General features: G+C 40.5%; 18 non-coding genes across 18 annotated transcripts; all 18 read left to right on the plus strand.

Moving 5' to 3' along the window:
* The first annotated feature begins 682 nt into the window (after nt 1-682).
* On the plus strand, nt 683-754 carry trnac-gca (transfer RNA cysteine (anticodon GCA)). Its single transcript has one exon. It is a non-coding gene; the product is annotated as a tRNA-Cys (tRNA).
* Nucleotides 755-1,410: 656 nt separating this feature from the next.
* trnac-gca (transfer RNA cysteine (anticodon GCA)) lies at nt 1,411-1,482 on the plus strand. Its single transcript has one exon. It is a non-coding gene; the product is annotated as a tRNA-Cys (tRNA).
* Nucleotides 1,483-2,138: 656 nt separating this feature from the next.
* trnac-gca (transfer RNA cysteine (anticodon GCA)) lies at nt 2,139-2,210 on the plus strand. Its single transcript has one exon. It is a non-coding gene; the product is annotated as a tRNA-Cys (tRNA).
* Nucleotides 2,211-2,866: 656 nt separating this feature from the next.
* On the plus strand, nt 2,867-2,938 carry trnac-gca (transfer RNA cysteine (anticodon GCA)). Its single transcript has one exon. It is a non-coding gene; the product is annotated as a tRNA-Cys (tRNA).
* Nucleotides 2,939-3,594: 656 nt separating this feature from the next.
* On the plus strand, nt 3,595-3,666 carry trnac-gca (transfer RNA cysteine (anticodon GCA)). The gene has a single exon. It is a non-coding gene; the product is annotated as a tRNA-Cys (tRNA).
* A 656-nt stretch (nt 3,667-4,322) lies between these two features.
* Nucleotides 4,323-4,394, plus strand: trnac-gca (transfer RNA cysteine (anticodon GCA)). Its single transcript has one exon. It is a non-coding gene; the product is annotated as a tRNA-Cys (tRNA).
* Nucleotides 4,395-5,778: 1,384 nt separating this feature from the next.
* On the plus strand, nt 5,779-5,850 carry trnac-gca (transfer RNA cysteine (anticodon GCA)). The gene has a single exon. It is a non-coding gene; the product is annotated as a tRNA-Cys (tRNA).
* A 656-nt stretch (nt 5,851-6,506) lies between these two features.
* On the plus strand, nt 6,507-6,578 carry trnac-gca (transfer RNA cysteine (anticodon GCA)). The gene has a single exon. It is a non-coding gene; the product is annotated as a tRNA-Cys (tRNA).
* Nucleotides 6,579-7,234: 656 nt separating this feature from the next.
* On the plus strand, nt 7,235-7,306 carry trnac-gca (transfer RNA cysteine (anticodon GCA)). The gene has a single exon. It is a non-coding gene; the product is annotated as a tRNA-Cys (tRNA).
* Nucleotides 7,307-7,962: 656 nt separating this feature from the next.
* On the plus strand, nt 7,963-8,034 carry trnac-gca (transfer RNA cysteine (anticodon GCA)). The gene has a single exon. It is a non-coding gene; the product is annotated as a tRNA-Cys (tRNA).
* A 2,838-nt stretch (nt 8,035-10,872) lies between these two features.
* On the plus strand, nt 10,873-10,944 carry trnac-gca (transfer RNA cysteine (anticodon GCA)). Its single transcript has one exon. It is a non-coding gene; the product is annotated as a tRNA-Cys (tRNA).
* Nucleotides 10,945-11,600: 656 nt separating this feature from the next.
* trnac-gca (transfer RNA cysteine (anticodon GCA)) lies at nt 11,601-11,672 on the plus strand. Its single transcript has one exon. It is a non-coding gene; the product is annotated as a tRNA-Cys (tRNA).
* A 656-nt stretch (nt 11,673-12,328) lies between these two features.
* trnac-gca (transfer RNA cysteine (anticodon GCA)) lies at nt 12,329-12,400 on the plus strand. The gene has a single exon. It is a non-coding gene; the product is annotated as a tRNA-Cys (tRNA).
* A 1,384-nt stretch (nt 12,401-13,784) lies between these two features.
* Nucleotides 13,785-13,856, plus strand: trnac-gca (transfer RNA cysteine (anticodon GCA)). Its single transcript has one exon. It is a non-coding gene; the product is annotated as a tRNA-Cys (tRNA).
* A 1,384-nt stretch (nt 13,857-15,240) lies between these two features.
* trnac-gca (transfer RNA cysteine (anticodon GCA)) lies at nt 15,241-15,312 on the plus strand. Its single transcript has one exon. It is a non-coding gene; the product is annotated as a tRNA-Cys (tRNA).
* Nucleotides 15,313-15,968: 656 nt separating this feature from the next.
* Nucleotides 15,969-16,040, plus strand: trnac-gca (transfer RNA cysteine (anticodon GCA)). Its single transcript has one exon. It is a non-coding gene; the product is annotated as a tRNA-Cys (tRNA).
* A 656-nt stretch (nt 16,041-16,696) lies between these two features.
* On the plus strand, nt 16,697-16,768 carry trnac-gca (transfer RNA cysteine (anticodon GCA)). The gene has a single exon. It is a non-coding gene; the product is annotated as a tRNA-Cys (tRNA).
* Nucleotides 16,769-17,424: 656 nt separating this feature from the next.
* On the plus strand, nt 17,425-17,496 carry trnac-gca (transfer RNA cysteine (anticodon GCA)). The gene has a single exon. It is a non-coding gene; the product is annotated as a tRNA-Cys (tRNA).
* Nucleotides 17,497-17,594: the final 98 nt, after the last annotated feature.

The following is a 17,594-nucleotide window of genomic DNA, read 5'->3' on the forward strand; positions in this document are numbered from 1 at the left end:
CCCCAGTTCAACTCTGGGTGCCCCCTAGTGGCATCTGAAGGTGTTTGCTTTACCCTGTTTTATGTGATACTATGCAATTCTTGCCTTTTAAACATTTCGTATATGACCATTTCAAGCAGTCCAATTCATTTTCAGTCAGATATCTTACGACATTGTTCTCTCTCAATCATCACTCATTAAAGGCTGCTGATTTCATTCCCAAACATATATCTTGTAATACTGGTGAATCTCATCATTACAGCATTTGAGGACGCTCATGATATCTCAATTTAACGACGCATGTGATTGGAATTGAAGTTATTACCACTTCTTCTCTAAATGGTCCTCATCGCAAACTTGAAAGACCTTCTGGCTGCTTGCAATTTCAACATGCACATGATATTTTGCTCATAGAGTGCACCCTTTGAACAAGTCCAAAAATATGTCATATGGATGGTGCCATTTCATAATATCATCCAGCAGTCACTGCTCAGGAAGTGCCAATGTGTTTAAAAATGGATTCCTGAGAAAAGCATTTGTTCAGGATTTACGCCACTGGGCGAGCATTTTTACTGTTACTCAAAGCATTCCTTTAGATTGTCACCTTCCAAAATCTCCTCTAAGCTCCACATCAGGTATCTTGTGAGCTTGTGTTTTTCCTGCTCATGTGCTCACATTGAGGTTGCAAATAACACTTCCTGCTGGGGGTATAGCTCAGTGGTAGAGCATTTGACTGCAGATCAAGAGGTCCCCAGTTCAACTCTGGTTGCCCCCTAGTGGCATCTGAAAGTTTTTGCTTTACCCTGTTTGATGTGATACTATGCAATTCTTGCCTTTTAAACATTTCGTATATGACCATTTCAAGCAGTCCAATTCATTTTCAGTCAGATATCTTACGACATTGTTCTCTCTCAATCATCACTCATTAAAGGCTGCTGATTTCATTCCCAAACATATATCTTGTAATACTGGTGAATCTCATCATTACAGCATTTGAGGACACTCATGATATCTCAATTTAACGACGCATGTGATTGGAATTCAAGTGATTACCACTTCTTCTCTAAATGGTCCTCATCGCAAACTTGAAAGACCTTCTGGCTGCTTGCAATTTCAACATGCACATGATATTTTGCTCATAGAGTGCACCCTTTGAACAAGTCCAAAAATATGTCATATGGATGGTGCCATTTCATAATATCATCCAGCAGTCACTGCTTAGGAAGTGCCAATGTGTTTAAAAATGGATTCCTGAGAAAAGCATTTGTTCAGGATTTACGCCACTGGGCGAGCATTTTTACTGTTACTCAAAGCATTCCTTTAGATTGTCACCTTCCAAAATCTCCTCTAAGCTCCACATCAGGTATCTTGTGAGCTTGTGTTTTTCCTGCTCATGTGCTCACATTGAGGTTGCAAATCACACTTCCTGCTGGGGGTATAGCTCAGTGGTAGAGCATTTGACTGCAGATCAAGAGGTCCCCAGTTCAACTCTGGGTGCCCCCTAGTGGCATCTGGTAGTGTTTGCTTTACCCTGTTTGTTGTGATACTATGCAATTCTTGCCTTTTAAACATTTCGTATATGACCTTTTCAAGCAGTCCAATTCATTTTCAGTCAGATATCTTACGACATTGTTCTCTCTCAATCATCACTCATTAAAGGCTGCTGATTTCATTCCCAAACATATATCTTGTAATACTGGTGAATCTCATCATTACAGCATTTGAGGACGCTCATGATATCTCAATTTAACGACGCATGTGATTGGAATTCAAGTTATTACCACTTCTTCTCTAAATGGTCCTCATCGCAAACTTGAAAGACCTTCTGGCTGCTTGCAATTTCAACATGCACATGATATTTTGCTCATAGAGTGCACCCTTTGAACAAGTCCAAAAATATGTCATATGGATGGTGCCATTTCATAATATCATCCAGCAGTCACTGCTCAGGAAGTGCCAATGTGTTTAAAAATGGATTCCTGAGAAAAGCATTTGTTCAGGATTTACGCCACTGGGCGAGCATTTTTACTGTTACTCAAAGCATTCCTTTAGATTGTCACCTTCCAAAATCTCCTCTAAGCTCCACATCAGGTATCTTGTGAGCTTGTGTTTTTCCTGCTCATGTGCTCACATTGAGGTTGCAAATCACACTTCCTGCTGGGGGTATAGCTCAGTGGTAGAGCATTTGACTGCAGGTCAAGAGGTCCCCAGTTCAACTCTGGGTGCCCCCTAGTGGCATCTGGTAGTGTTTGCTTTACCCTGTTTGTTGTGATACTATGCAATTCTTGCCTTTTAAACATTTCGTATATGACCTTTTCAAGCAGTCCAATTCATTTTCAGTCAGATATCTTACGACATTGTTCTCTCTCAATCATCACTCATTAAAGGCTGCTGATTTCATTCCCAAACATATATCTTGTAATACTGGTGAATCTCATCATTACAGCATTTGAGGACGCTCATGATATCTCAATTTAACGACGCATGTGATTGGAATTCAAGTTATTACCACTTCTTCTCTAAATGGTCCTCATCGCAAACTTGAAAGACCTTCTGGCTGCTTGCAATTTCAACATGCACATGATATTTTGCTCATAGAGTGCACCCTTTGAACAAGTCCAAAAATATGTCATATGGATGGTGCCATTTCATAATATCATCCAGCAGTCACTGCTCAGGAAGTGCCAATGTGTTTAAAAATGGATTCCTGAGAAAAGCATTTGTTCAGGATTTACGCCACTGGGCGAGCATTTTTACTGTTACTCAAATCATTCCTTTAGATTGTCACCTTCCAAAATCTCCTGTAAGCTCCACATCAGGTATCTTGTGAGCTTGTGTTTTTCCTGCTCATGTGCTCACATTGAGGTTGCAAATCACACTTCCTGCTGGGGGTATAGCTCAGTGGTAGAGCATTTGACTGCAGATCAAGAGGTCCCCAGTTCAACTCTGGGTGCCCCCTAGTGGCATCTGGTAGTGTTTGCTTTACCTTGTTTGTTGTGATACTATGCAATTCTTGCCTTTTAAACATTTCGTATATGACCTTTTCAAGCAGTCCAATTCATTTTCAGTCAGATATCTTACGACATTGTTCTCTCTCAATCATCACTCATTAAAGGCTGCTGATTTCATTCCCAAACATATATCTTGTAATACTGGTGAATCTCATCATTACATCATTTGAGGACACTCATGATATCTCAATTTAACGACGCATGTGATTGGAATTCAAGTTATTACCACTTCTTCTCTAAATGGTCCTCATCGCAAACTTGAAAGACCTTCTGGCTGCTTGCAATTTCAACATGCACATGATATTTTGCTCATAGAGTGCACCCTTTGAACAAGTCCAAAAATATGTCATATGGATGGTGCCATTTCATAATATCATCCAGCAGTCACTGCTCAGGAAGTGCCAATGTGTTTAAAAATGGATTCCTGAGAAAAGCATTTGTTCAGGATTTACGCCACTGGGCGAGCATTTTTACTGTTACTCAAAGCATTCCTTTAGATTGCCACCTTCCAAAATCTCCTGTAAGCTCCACATCAGGTATCTTGTCAGCTTGTGTTTTTCCTGCTCATGTGCTCACATTGAGGTTGCAAATCGCACTTCCTGCTGGGGGTATAGCTCAGTGGTAGAGCATTTGACTGCAGATCAAAAGGTCCCCAGTTCAACTCTGGGTGCCCCCTAGTGGCATCTGGAAGTGTTTGCTTTACCCTGTTTGTTGTGATACTATGCAATTCTTGCCTTTTAAACATTTCGAATATGACCTTTTCAAGCAGTCCAATTCATTTTCAGTCAGATATCTTACGACATTGTTCTCTCTCAATCATCACTCATTAAAGGCTGCTGATTTCATTCCCAAACATATATCTTGTAATACTGGTGAATCTCATCATTACAGCATTTGAGGACACTCATGATATCTCAATTTAACGACGCATGTGATTGGAATTCAAGTGATTACCACTTCTTCTCTAAATGGTCCTCATCGCAAATTTGAAAGACCTTCTGGCTGCTTGCAATTTCAACATGCACATGATATTTTGCTCATAGAGTGCACCCTTTGAACAAGTCCAAAAATATGTCATATGGATGGTGCCATTTCATAATATCATCCAGCAGTCACTGCTTAGGAAGTGCCAATGTGTTTAAAAATGGATTCCTGAGAAAAGCATTTGTTCAGGATTTACGCCACTGGGCGAGCATTTTTACTGTTACTCAAAGCATTCCTTTAGATTGTCACCTTCCAAAATCTCCTCTAAGCTCCACATCAGGTATCTTGTGAGCTTGTGTTTTTCCTGCTCATGTGCTCACATTGAGGTTGCAAATCACACTTCCTGCTGGGGGTATAGCTCAGTGGTAGAGCATTTGACTGCAGATCAAGAGGTCCCCAGTTCAACTCTGGGTGCCCCCTAGTGGCATCTGGTAGTGTTTGCTTTACCCTGTTTGTTGTGATACTATGCAATTCTTGCCTTTTAAACATTTCGTATATGACCTTTTCAAGCAGTCCAATTCATTTTCAGTCAGATATCTTACGACATTGTTCTCTCTCAATCATCACTCATTAAAGGCTGCTGATTTCATTCCCAAACATATATCTTGTAATACTGGTGAATCTCATCATTACAGCATTTGAGGACGCTCATGATATCTCAATTTAACGACGCATGTGATTGGAATTGAAGTTATTACCACTTCTTCTCTAAATGGTCCTCATCGCAAACTTGAAAGACCTTCTGGCTGCTTGCAATTTCAACATGCACATGATATTTTGCTCATAGAGTGCACCCTTTGAACAAGTCCAAAAATATGTCATATGGATGGTGCCATTTCATAATATCATCCAGCAGTCACTGCTCAGGAAGTGCCAATGTGTTTAAAAATGGATTCCTGAGAAAAGCATTTGTTCAGGATTTACGCCACTGGGCGAGCATTTTTACTGTTACTCAAAGCATTCCTTTAGATTGCCACCTTCCAAAATCTCCTGTAAGCTCCACATCAGGTATCTTGTCAGCTTGTGTTTTTCCTGCTCATGTGCTCACATTGAGGTTGCAAATCACACTTCCTGCTGAGGGTATAGCTCAGTGGTAGAGCATTTGACTGCAGATCAAGAGGTCCCCAGTTCAACTCTGGGTGCCCCCTAGTGGCATCTGGAAGTGTTTGCTTTACCCTGTTTGTTGTGATACTATGCAATTCTTGCCTTTTAAACATTTCGAATATGACCTTTTCAAGCAGTCCAATTCATTTTCAGTCAGATATCTTACGACATTGTTCTCTCTCAATCATCACTCATTAAAGGCTGCTGATTTCATTCCCAAACATATATCTTGTAATACTGGTGAATCTCATCATTACAGCATTTGAGGACGCTCATGATACCTCAATTTAACGACGCATGTGATTGGAATTCAAGTTATAACCACTTCTTCTCTAAATGGTCCTCATCGCAAACTTGAAAGACCTTCTGGCTGCTTGCAATTTCAACATGCACATGATATTTTGCTCATAGAGTGCACCCCTTGAACAAGTCTAAAAATATGTCATATGGATGGTGCCATTTCATAATATCATCCAGCAGTCACTGCTCAGGAAGTGCCAATGTGTTTAAAAATGGATTCCTGAGAAAAGCATTTGTTCAGGATTTACTCAACTGGGCGAACATTTTTACTGTTACTCAAAGCATTCCTTTAGATTGTCACCTTCCAAAATCTCCTGTAAGCTCCACATCAGGTATCTTGTGAGCTTGTGTTTTTCCTGCTCATGTGCTCACATTGAGGTTGCAAATCACACTTCCCGCTGGGGGTATAGCTCAGTGGTAGAGCATTTGACTGCAGATCAAGAGGTCCCCAGTTCAACTCTGGGTGCCCCCTAGTGGCATCTGGAAGTGTTTGCTTTACCCTGTTTGTTGTGATACTATGCAATTCTTGCCTTTTAAACATTTTGTATATGACCTTTTCAAGCAGTCCAATTCATTTTCAGTCAGATATCTTACGACATTGTTCTCTCTCAATCATCACTCATTAAAGGCTGCTGATTTCATTCCCAAACATTTATCTTGTAATACTGGTGAATCTCATCATTACAGCATTTGAGGACGCTCATGATATCTCAATTTAACGACGCATGTGATTGGAATTCAAGTGATTACCACTTCTTCTCTAAATGGTCCTCATCGCAAACTTGAAAGACCTTCTGGTTGCTTGCAATTTCAACATGCACATGATATTTTGCTCATAGAGTGCACCCTTTGAACAAGTCTAAAAACATGTCATATGGATGGTGCCATTTCATAATATCATCCAGCAGTCACTGCTCAGGAAGTGCCAATGTGTTTAAAAATGGATTCCTGAGAAAAGCATTTGTTCAGGATTTACGCCACTGGGCGAGCATTTTTACTGTTACTCAAAGCATTCCTTTAGATTGCCACCTTCCAAAATCTCCTGTAAGCTCCACATCAGGTATCTTGTGAGCTTGTGTTTTTCCTGCTCATGTGCTCACATTGAGGTTGCAAATCGCACTTCCTGCTGGGGGTATAGCTCAGTGGTAGAGCATTTGACTGCAGATCAAGAGGTCCCCAGTTCAACTCTGGGTGCCCCCTAGTGGCATCTGGTAGTGTTTGCTTTACCTTGTTTGTTGTGATACTATGCAATTCTTGCCTTTTAAACATTTCGTATATGACCTTTTCAAGCAGTCCAATTCATTTTCAGTCAGATATCTTACGACATTGTTCTCTCTCAATCATCACTCATTAAAGGCTGCTGATTTCATTCCCAAACATATATCTTGTAATACTGGTGAATCTCATCATTACATCATTTGAGGACACTCATGATATCTCAATTTAACGACGCATGTGATTGGAATTCAAGTTATTACCACTTCTTCTCTAAATGGTCCTCATCGCAAACTTGAAAGACCTTCTGGCTGCTTGCAATTTCAACATGCACATGATATTTTGCTCATAGAGTGCACCCTTTGAACAAGTCCAAAAATATGTCATATGGATGGTGCCATTTCATAATATCATCCAGCAGTCACTGCTCAGGAAGTGCCAATGTGTTTAAAAATGGATTCCTGAGAAAAGCATTTGTTCAGGATTTACGCCACTGGGCGAGCATTTTTACTGTTACTCAAAGCATTCCTTTAGATTGCCACCTTCCAAAATCTCCTGTAAGCTCCACATCAGGTATCTTGTCAGCTTGTGTTTTTCCTGCTCATGTGCTCACATTGAGGTTGCAAATCGCACTTCCTGCTGGGGGTATAGCTCAGTGGTAGAGCATTTGACTGCAGATCAAAAGGTCCCCAGTTCAACTCTGGGTGCCCCCTAGTGGCATCTGGAAGTGTTTGCTTTACCCTGTTTGTTGTGATACTATGCAATTCTTGCCTTTTAAACATTTCGAATATGACCTTTTCAAGCAGTCCAATTCATTTTCAGTCAGATATCTTACGACATTGTTCTCTCTCAATCATCACTCATTAAAGGCTGCTGATTTCATTCCCAAACATATATCTTGTAATACTGGTGAATCTCATCATTACAGCATTTGAGGACACTCATGATATCTCAATTTAACGACGCATGTGATTGGAATTCAAGTGATTACCACTTCTTCTCTAAATGGTCCTCATCGCAAATTTGAAAGACCTTCTGGCTGCTTGCAATTTCAACATGCACATGATATTTTGCTCATAGAGTGCACCCTTTGAACAAGTCCAAAAATATGTCATATGGATGGTGCCATTTCATAATATCATCCAGCAGTCACTGCTTAGGAAGTGCCAATGTGTTTAAAAATGGATTCCTGAGAAAAGCATTTGTTCAGGATTTACGCCACTGGGCGAGCATTTTTACTGTTACTCAAAGCATTCCTTTAGATTGTCACCTTCCAAAATCTCCTCTAAGCTCCACATCAGGTATCTTGTGAGCTTGTGTTTTTCCTGCTCATGTGCTCACATTGAGGTTGCAAATCACACTTCCTGCTGGGGGTATAGCTCAGTGGTAGAGCATTTGACTGCAGATCAAGAGGTCCCCAGTTCAACTCTGGGTGCCCCCTAGTGGCATCTGGTAGTGTTTGCTTTACCCTGTTTGTTGTGATACTATGCAATTCTTGCCTTTTAAACATTTCGTATATGACCTTTTCAAGCAGTCCAATTCATTTTCAGTCAGATATCTTACGACATTGTTCTCTCTCAATCATCACTCATTAAAGGCTGCTGATTTCATTCCCAAACATATATCTTGTAATACTGGTGAATCTCATCATTACAGCATTTGAGGACGCTCATGATATCTCAATTTAACGACGCATGTGATTGGAATTGAAGTTATTACCACTTCTTCTCTAAATGGTCCTCATCGCAAACTTGAAAGACCTTCTGGCTGCTTGCAATTTCAACATGCACATGATATTTTGCTCATAGAGTGCACCCTTTGAACAAGTCCAAAAATATGTCATATGGATGGTGCCATTTCATAATATCATCCAGCAGTCACTGCTCAGGAAGTGCCAATGTGTTTAAAAATGGATTCCTGAGAAAAGCATTTGTTCAGGATTTACGCCACTGGGCGAGCATTTTTACTGTTACTCAAAGCATTCCTTTAGATTGCCACCTTCCAAAATCTCCTGTAAGCTCCACATCAGGTATCTTGTCAGCTTGTGTTTTTCCTGCTCATGTGCTCACATTGAGGTTGCAAATCACACTTCCTGCTGAGGGTATAGCTCAGTGGTAGAGCATTTGACTGCAGATCAAGAGGTCCCCAGTTCAACTCTGGGTGCCCCCTAGTGGCATCTGGAAGTGTTTGCTTTACCCTGTTTGTTGTGATACTATGCAATTCTTGCCTTTTAAACATTTCGAATATGACCTTTTCAAGCAGTCCAATTCATTTTCAGTCAGATATCTTACGACATTGTTCTCTCTCAATCATCACTCATTAAAGGCTGCTGATTTCATTCCCAAACATTTATCTTGTAATACTGGTGAATCTCATCATTACAGCATTTGAGGACGCTCATGATACCTCAATTTAACGACGCATGTGATTGGAATTCAAGTTATAACCACTTCTTCTCTAAATGGTCCTCATCGCAAACTTGAAAGACCTTCTGGCTGCTTGCAATTTCAACATGCACATGATATTTTGCTCATAGAGTGCACCCCTTGAACAAGTCTAAAAATATGTCATATGGATGGTGCCATTTCATAATATCATCCAGCAGTCACTGCTCAGGAAGTGCCAATGTGTTTAAAAATGGATTCCTGAGAAAAGCACTTGTTCAGGATTTACGCCACTGGGCGAGCATTTTTACTGTTACTCAAGCATTCCTTTAGATTGTCACGTTCCAAAATCTCCTCTAAGCTCCACATCAGGTATCTTGTGAGCTTGTGTTTTTCCTGCTCATGTGCTCACATTGAGGTTGCAAATCACACTTCCTGCTGGGGGTATAGCTCAGTGGTAGAGCATTTGACTTCAGATCAAGAAGTCCCCAGTTCAACTCTGGGTGCCCCCTAGTGGCATCTGAAGGTGTTTGCTTTACCCTGTTTTATGTGATACTATGCAATTCTTGCCTTTTAAACATTTCGTATATGACCATTTCAAGCAGTCCAATTCATTTTCAGTCAGATATCTTACGACATTGTTCTCTCTCAATCATCACTCATTAAAGGCTGCTGATTTCATTCCCAAACATATATCTTGTAATACTGGTGAATCTCATCATTACAGCATTTGAGGACGCTCATGATATCTCAATTTAACGACGCATGTGATTGGAATTGAAGTTATTACCACTTCTTCTCTAAATGGTCCTCATCGCAAACTTGAAAGACCTTCTGGCTGCTTGCAATTTCAACATGCACATGATATTTTGCTCATAGAGTGCACCCTTTGAACAAGTCCAAAAATATGTCATATGGATGGTGCCATTTCATAATATCATCCAGCAGTCACTGCTCAGGAAGTGCCAATGTGTTTAAAAATGGATTCCTGAGAAAAGCATTTGTTCAGGATTTACGCCACTGGGCGAGCATTTTTACTGTTACTCAAGCATTCCTTTAGATTGTCACGTTCCAAAATCTCCTCTAAGCTCCACATCAGGTATCTTGTGAGCTTGTGTTTTTCCTGCTCATGTGCTCACATTGAGGTTGCAAATCACACTTCCTGCTGGGGGTATAGCTCAGTGGTAGAGCATTTGACTTCAGATCAAGAAGTCCCCAGTTCAACTCTGGGTGCCCCCTAGTGGCATCTGAAGGTGTTTGCTTTACCCTGTTTTATGTGATACTATGCAATTCTTGCCTTTTAAACATTTCGTATATGACCATTTCAAGCAGTCCAATTCATTTTCAGTCAGATATCTTACGACATTGTTCTCTCTCAATCATCACTCATTAAAGGCTGCTGATTTCATTCCCAAACATATATCTTGTAATACTGGTGAATCTCATCATTACAGCATTTGAGGACGCTCATGATATCTCAATTTAACGACGCATGTGATTGGAATTGAAGTTATTACCACTTCTTCTCTAAATGGTCCTCATCGCAAACTTGAAAGACCTTCTGGCTGCTTGCAATTTCAACATGCACATGATATTTTGCTCATAGAGTGCACCCTTTGAACAAGTCCAAAAATATGTCATATGGATGGTGCCATTTCATAATATCATCCAGCAGTCACTGCTCAGGAAGTGCCAATGTGTTTAAAAATGGATTCCTGAGAAAAGCATTTGTTCAGGATTTACGCCACTGGGCGAGCATTTTTACTGTTACTCAAAGCATTCCTTTAGATTGTCACCTTCCAAAATCTCCTCTAAGCTCCACATCAGGTATCTTGTGAGCTTGTGTTTTTCCTGCTCATGTGCTCACATTGAGGTTGCAAATAACACTTCCTGCTGGGGGTATAGCTCAGTGGTAGAGCATTTGACTGCAGATCAAGAGGTCCCCAGTTCAACTCTGGTTGCCCCCTAGTGGCATCTGAAAGTGTTTGCTTTACCCTGTTTGATGTGATACTATGCAATTCTTGCCTTTTAAACATTTCGTATATGACCATTTCAAGCAGTCCAATTCATTTTCAGTCAGATATCTTACGACATTGTTCTCTCTCAATCATCACTCATTAAAGGCTGCTGATTTCATTCCCAAACATATATCTTGTAATACTGGTGAATCTCATCATTACAGCATTTGAGGACACTCATGATATCTCAATTTAACGACGCATGTGATTGGAATTCAAGTGATTACCACTTCTTCTCTAAATGGTCCTCATCGCAAACTTGAAAGACCTTCTGTCTGCTTGCAATTTCAACATGCACATGATATTTTGCTCATAGAGTGCACCCTTTGAACAAGTCCAAAAATATGTCATATGGATGGTGCCATTTCATAATATCATCCAGCAGTCACTGCTTAGGAAGTGCCAATGTGTTTAAAAATGGATTCCTGAGAAAAGCATTTGTTCAGGATTTACGCCACTGGGCGAGCATTTTTACTGTTACTCAAAGCATTCCTTTAGATTGTCACCTTCCAAAATCTCCTCTAAGCTCCACATCAGGTATCTTGTGAGCTTGTGTTTTTCCTGCTCATGTGCTCACATTGAGGTTGCAAATCACACTTCCTGCTGGGGGTATAGCTCAGTGGTAGAGCATTTGACTGCAGATCAAGAGGTCCCCAGTTCAACTCTGGGTGCCCCCTAGTGGCATCTGGTAGTGTTTGCTTTACCCTGTTTGTTGTGATACTATGCAATTCTTGCCTTTTAAACATTTCGTATATGACCTTTTCAAGCAGTCCAATTCATTTTCAGTCAGATATCTTACGACATTGTTCTCTCTCAATCATCACTCATTAAAGGCTGCTGATTTCATTCCCAAACATATATCTTGTAATACTGGTGAATCTCATCATTACAGCATTTGAGGACGCTCATGATATCTCAATTTAACGACGCATGTGATTGGAATTCAAGTTATTACCACTTCTTCTCTAAATGGTCCTCATCGCAAACTTGAAAGACCTTCTGGCTGCTTGCAATTTCAACATGCACATGATATTTTGCTCATAGAGTGCACCCTTTGAACAAGTCCAAAAATATGTCATATGGATGGTGCCATTTCATAATATCATCCAGCAGTCACTGCTCAGGAAGTGCCAATGTGTTTAAAAATGGATTCCTGAGAAAAGCATTTGTTCAGGATTTACGCCACTGGGCGAGCATTTTTACTGTTACTCAAATCATTCCTTTAGATTGTCACCTTCCAAAATCTCCTGTAAGCTCCACATCAGGTATCTTGTGAGCTTGTGTTTTTCCTGCTCATGTGCTCACATTGAGGTTGCAAATCACACTTCCTGCTGGGGGTATAGCTCAGTGGTAGAGCATTTGACTGCAGATCAAGAGGTCCCCAGTTCAACTCTGGGTGCCCCCTAGTGGCATCTGGTAGTGTTTGCTTTACCTTGTTTGTTGTGATACTATGCAATTCTTGCCTTTTAAACATTTCGTATATGACCTTTTCAAGCAGTCCAATTCATTTTCAGTCAGATATCTTACGACATTGTTCTCTCTCAATCATCACTCATTAAAGGCTGCTGATTTCATTCCCAAACATATATCTTGTAATACTGGTGAATCTCATCATTACATCATTTGAGGACACTCATGATATCTCAATTTAACGACGCATGTGATTGGAATTCAAGTTATTACCACTTCTTCTCTAAATGGTCCTCATCGCAAACTTGAAAGACCTTCTGGCTGCTTGCAATTTCAACATGCACATGATATTTTGCTCATAGAGTGCACCCTTTGAACAAGTCCAAAAATATGTCATATGGATGGTGCCATTTCATAATATCATCCAGCAGTCACTGCTCAGGAAGTGCCAATGTGTTTAAAAATGGATTCCTGAGAAAAGCATTTGTTCAGGATTTACGCCACTGGGCGAGCATTTTTACTGTTACTCAAAGCATTCCTTTAGATTGCCACCTTCCAAAATCTCCTGTAAGCTCCACATCAGGTATCTTGTCAGCTTGTGTTTTTCCTGCTCATGTGCTCACATTGAGGTTGCAAATCACACTTCCTGCTGAGGGTATAGCTCAGTGGTAGAGCATTTGACTGCAGATCAAGAGGTCCCCAGTTCAACTCTGGGTGCCCCCTAGTGGCATCTGGAAGTGTTTGCTTTACCCTGTTTGTTGTGATACTATGCAATTCTTGCCTTTTAAACATTTCGAATATGACCTTTTCAAGCAGTCCAATTCATTTTCAGTCAGATATCTTACGACATTGTTCTCTCTCAATCATCACTCATTAAAGGCTGCTGATTTCATTCCCAAACATATATCTTGTAATACTGGTGAATCTCATCATTACAGCATTTGAGGACGCTCATGATACCTCAATTTAACGACGCATGTGATTGGAATTCAAGTTATAACCACTTCTTCTCTAAATGGTCCTCATCGCAAACTTGAAAGACCTTCTGGCTGCTTGCAATTTCAACATGCACATGATATTTTGCTCATAGAGTGCACCCCTTGAACAAGTCTAAAAATATGTCATATGGATGGTGCCATTTCATAATATCATCCAGCAGTCACTGCTCAGGAAGTGCCAATGTGTTTAAAAATGGATTCCTGAGAAAAGCATTTGTTCAGGATTTACTCAACTGGGCGAACATTTTTACTGTTACTCAAAGCATTCCTTTAGATTGTCACCTTCCAAAATCTCCTGTAAGCTCCACATCAGGTATCTTGTGAGCTTGTGTTTTTCCTGCTCATGTGCTCACATTGAGGTTGCAAATCACACCTCCCGCTGGGGGTATAGCTCAGTGGTAGAGCATTTGACTGCAGATCAAGAGGTCCCCAGTTCAACTCTGGGTGCCCCCTAGTGGCATCTGGAAGTGTTTGCTATACCCTGTTTGTTGTGATACTATGCAATTCTTGCCTTTTAAACATTTTGTATATGACCTTTTCAAGCAGTCCAATTCATTTTCAGTCAGATATCTTACGACATTGTTCTCTCTCAATCATCACTCATTAAAGGCTGCTGATTTCATTCCCAAACATTTATCTTGTAATACTGGTGAATCTCATCATTACAGCATTTGAGGACGCTCATGATATCTCAATTTAACGACGCATGTGATTGGAATTCAAGTGATTACCACTTCTTCTCTAAATGGTCCTCATCGCAAACTTGAAAGACCTTCTGGTTGCTTGCAATTTCAACATGCACATGATATTTTGCTCATAGAGTGCACCCTTTGAACAAGTCTAAAAACATGTCATATGGATGGTGCCATTTCATAATATCATCCAGCAGTCACTGCTCAGGAAGTGCCAATGTGTTTAAAAATGGATTCCTGAGAAAAGCATTTGTTCAGGATTTACGCCACTGGGCGAGCATTTTTACTGTTACTCAAATCATTCCTTTAGATTGTCACCTTCCAAAATCTCCTGTAAGCTCCACATCAGGTATCTTGTGAGCTTGTGTTTTTCCTGCTCATGTGCTCACATTGAGGTTGCAAATCACACTTCCTGCTGGGGGTAAAGCTCAGTGGTAGAGCATTTGACTGCAGATCAAGAGGTCCCCAGTTCAACTCTGGGTGCCCCCTAGTGGCATCTGGAAGTGTTTGCTTTACCCTGTTTGTTGTGATACTATGCAATTCTTGCCTTTTAAACATTTCGTATATGACCTTTTCAAGCAGTCCAATTCATTTTCAGTCAGATATCTTACGACATTGTTCTGTCTCAATCATCACTCATTAAAGGCTGCTGATTTCATTCCCAAACATATATCTTGTAATACTGGTGAATCTCATCATTACAGCATTTGAGGACGCTCATGATACCTCAATTTAACGACGCATGTGATTGGAATTCAAGTTATAACCACTTCTTCTCTAAATGGTCCTCATCGCAAACTTGAAAGACCTTCTGGCTGCTTGCAATTTCAACATGCACATGATATTTTGCTCATAGAGTGCACCCCTTGAACAAGTCTAAAAATATGTCATATGGATGGTGCCATTTCATAATATCATCCAGCAGTCACTGCTCAGGAAGTGCCAATGTGTTTAAAAATGGATTCCTGAGAAAAGCATTTGTTCAGGATTTACGCCACTGGGCGAGCATTTTTACTGTTACTCAAAGCATTCCTTTAGATTGCCACCTTCCAAAATCTCCTGTAAGCTCCACATCAGGTATCTTGTGAGCTTGTGTTTTTCCTGCTCATGTGCTCACATTGAGGTTGCAAATCGCACTTCCTGCTGGGGGTATAGCTCAGTGGTAGAGCATTTGACTGCAGATCAAGAGGTCCCCAGTTCAACTCTGGGTGCCCCCTAGTGGCATCTGGTAGTGTTTGCTTTACCTTGTTTGTTGTGATACTATGCAATTCTTGCCTTTTAAACATTTCGTATATGACCTTTTCAAGCAGTCCAATTCATTTTCAGTCAGATATCTTACGACATTGTTCTCTCTCAATCATCACTCATTAAAGGCTGCTGATTTCATTCCCAAACATATATCTTGTAATACTGGTGAATCTCATCATTACATCATTTGAGGACACTCATGATATCTCAATTTAACGACGCATGTGATTGGAATTCAAGTTATTACCACTTCTTCTCTAAATGGTCCTCATCGCAAACTTGAAAGACCTTCTGGCTGCTTGCAATTTCAACATGCACATGATATTTTGCTCATAGAGTGCACCCTTTGAACAAGTCCAAAAATATGTCATATGGATGGTGCCATTTCATAATATCATCCAGCAGTCACTGCTCAGGAAGTGCCAATGTGTTTAAAAATGGATTCCTGAGAAAAGCATTTGTTCAGGATTTACGCCACTGGGCGAGCATTTTTACTGTTACTCAAAGCATTCCTTTAGATTGCCACCTTCCAAAATCTCCTGTAAGCTCCACATCAGGTATCTTGTCAGCTTGTGTTTTTCCTGCTCATGTGCTCACATTGAGGTTGCAAATCGCACTTCCTGCTGGGGGTATAGCTCAGTGGTAGAGCATTTGACTGCAGATCAAAAGGTCCCCAGTTCAACTCTGGGTGCCCCCTAGTGGCATCTGGAAGTGTTTGCTTTACCCTGTTTGTTGTGATACTATGCAATTCTTGCCTTTTAAACATTTCGAATATGACCTTTTCAAGCAGTCCAATTCATTTTCAGTCAGATATCTTACGACATTGTTCTCTCTCAATCATCACTCATTAAAGGCTGCTGATTTCATTCCCAAACATATATCTTGTAATACTGGTGAATCTCATCATTACAGCATTTGAGGACACTCATGATATCTCAATTTAACGACGCATGTGATTGGAATTCAAGTGATTACCACTTCTTCTCTAAATGGTCCTCATCGCAAATTTGAAAGACCTTCTGGCTGCTTGCAATTTCAACATGCACATGATATTTTGCTCATAGAGTGCACCCTTTGAACAAGTCCAAAAATATGTCATATGGATGGTGCCATTTCATAATATCATCCAGCAGTCACTGCTTAGGAAGTGCCAATGTGTTTAAAAATGGATTCCTGAGAAAAGCATTTGTTCAGGATTTACGCCACTGGGCGAGCATTTTTACTGTTACTCAAAGCATTCCTTTAGATTGTCACCTTCCAAAATCTCCTCTAAGCTCCACATCAGGTATCTTGTGAGCTTGTGTTTTTCCTGCTCATGTGCTCACATTGAGGTTGCAAATCACACTTCCTGCTGGGGGTATAGCTCAGTGGTAGAGCATTTGACTGCAGATCAAGAGGTCCCCAGTTCAACTCTGGGTGCCCCCTAGTGGCATCTGGTAGTGTTTGCTTTACCCTGTTTGTTGTGATACTATGCAATTCTTGCCTTTTAAACATTTCGTATATGACCTTTTCAAGCAGTCCAATTCATTTTCAGTCAGATATCTTACGACATTGTTCTCTCTCAATCATCACTCATTAAAGGCTGCTGATTTCATTCCCAAACATATATCTTGTAATACTGGTGAATCTCATCATTACAGCATTTGAGGACGCTCATGATATCTCAATTTAACGACGCATGTGATTGGAATTCAAGTTATTACCACTTCTTCTCTAAATGGTCCTCATCGCAAACTTGAAAGACCTTCTGGCTGCTTGCAATTTCAACATGCACATGATATTTTGCTCATAGAGTGCACCCTTTGAACAAGTCCAAAAATATGTCATATGGATGGTGCCATTTCATAATATCATCCAGCAGTCACTGCTTAGGAAGTGCCAATGTGTTTAAAAATGGATTCCTGAGAAAAGCATTTGTTCAGGATTTACGCCACTGGGCGAGCATTTTTACTGTTACCCAAAGCATTCCTTTAGATTGTCACCTTCCAAAATCTCCTCTAAGCTCCACATCAGGTATCTTGTGAGCTTGTGTTTTTCCTGCTCATGTGCTCACATTGAGGTTGCAAATCACACTTCCTGCTGGGGGTATAGCTCAGTGGTAGAGCATTTGACTGCAGATCAAGAGGTCCCCAGTTCAACTCTGGGTGCCCCCTAGTGGCATCTGGTAGTGTTTGCTTTACCCTGTTTGTTGTGATACTATGCAATTCTTGCCTTTTAAACATTTCGTATATGACCTTTTCAAGCAGTCCAA

This window comes from Brachyhypopomus gauderio, chromosome 6, assembly GCF_052324685.1.
Source record: "Brachyhypopomus gauderio isolate BG-103 chromosome 6, BGAUD_0.2, whole genome shotgun sequence".
Classification (NCBI taxonomy): Eukaryota; Metazoa; Chordata; class Actinopteri; order Gymnotiformes; family Hypopomidae; genus Brachyhypopomus; species Brachyhypopomus gauderio.